Consider the following 1,357-nt stretch of genomic DNA (forward strand, 5'->3'; position numbering starts at 1 on the left):
ATGTATGTGTGTTTGATCCCCTGGGACTGGAGTTATGGGCAGTTGTGAGCCATCATGTGAGCGCAGGGAATCAAACATGTCTCTCCAGTCCATATATATATTGGTTTTTTGAGACAGGGTTTCTCTATAGCTTTGGAGACCGTTCTGGAACTAGCTAGCTCTTGTAGACCAGGCTGGTCTTGAACTCATAGAGATCCACCTGCCTCTGCCTTCTAAGAGCTGGGATTAAAGGCATGTGACACCACCACCCAGCTATAAATTCCTGCATATCTCAATAATCTGTATACTGATATGTGATTCTTATTGGTATCCTACAATTTGGTTAAATGCTAACTTCAGGTTAGACAGACAACACAAGGTAAGGGCTCAGTTCCAGGTTTCTTGACATCAGATGCCAGTCACAAATTCATACATATGATCTATTGGCTATAAATTGAGAGTTAAAACAATCCCCTACTCAGGTTTGGTAACTGACTATAATAAACCACAAAACCTCAAGAAAAAAAAACCAAACCTTTATTTAGTTTCATTTCCTGTTGCTGTGACAAAACACCTTGACAAAAGCGCTTCAGGGAGGAAGGGTTTGCTTCAGCTCACAGGCGGAGGTCCATCCCCGCAGAGAAGTAAGTCAAGGCAGGTGCTTGAGGCAGCCGGCCACAGGCTATCCACTCCCAGGAAGTACCCCTTCTCCCCAGAGGTCAGCTAGTGACGAGAAGTTCTGACCCTAGCTGGTAACCAGATGATGCTCTCAAGCTTTCTAGGTCCCCCAACTTGTCATTGCATCAGCTCAAACTTGAGGTGTACTGAAAGTGGCTTGTTAATTAATGATAACGAAAGGTAACTCCATCACTCAGGGAGTTCCCAGGCTTTTGGGTGCTCTATGCTAAGAATCAGAAGCAAAGATCAAACATGTGTTTAAATAGCATAGTTGGAATGAAACAAGCAAGAGGACAGAAACTTTAAAAAGTGTAAGTTGTAGGGTGGTGGTAGCACACACCCTTCATCCTAGCACTCAGGAGGCAGAGGCAGCTGGATCTCTATGAGTTAGCTCCAGGCCAGCCAAGGCTACACAGTGAGACCTGGTCTAAAGTTTGGGGAAGGGAAAAGAAAAAGAAAAGAGTAATTGAGCTAGAAAGAAAAGCAGCAGAGAGAGAATGCAAACCTAACGAACTGAATTCTAGCCTTTGTGTATCTTCCACAAAGGATTCCCCAACTCTACTGCAGGCACTGCCTTGGTCCAAATCAATTAATATTTTGAGGGTAAGCTGGGCGGTGGTGGCGCACGCCTTTAATCCCAGCACTCGGGAGGCAGAGGCAGGCGGATCTCTGTGAGTTTGAGACCAGCCTGGTCTACAAG

This window comes from Microtus ochrogaster, chromosome 17 (genome assembly GCF_000317375.1).
Source record: "Microtus ochrogaster isolate Prairie Vole_2 chromosome 17, MicOch1.0, whole genome shotgun sequence".
NCBI classification, from domain to species: Eukaryota; Metazoa; Chordata; class Mammalia; order Rodentia; family Cricetidae; genus Microtus; species Microtus ochrogaster.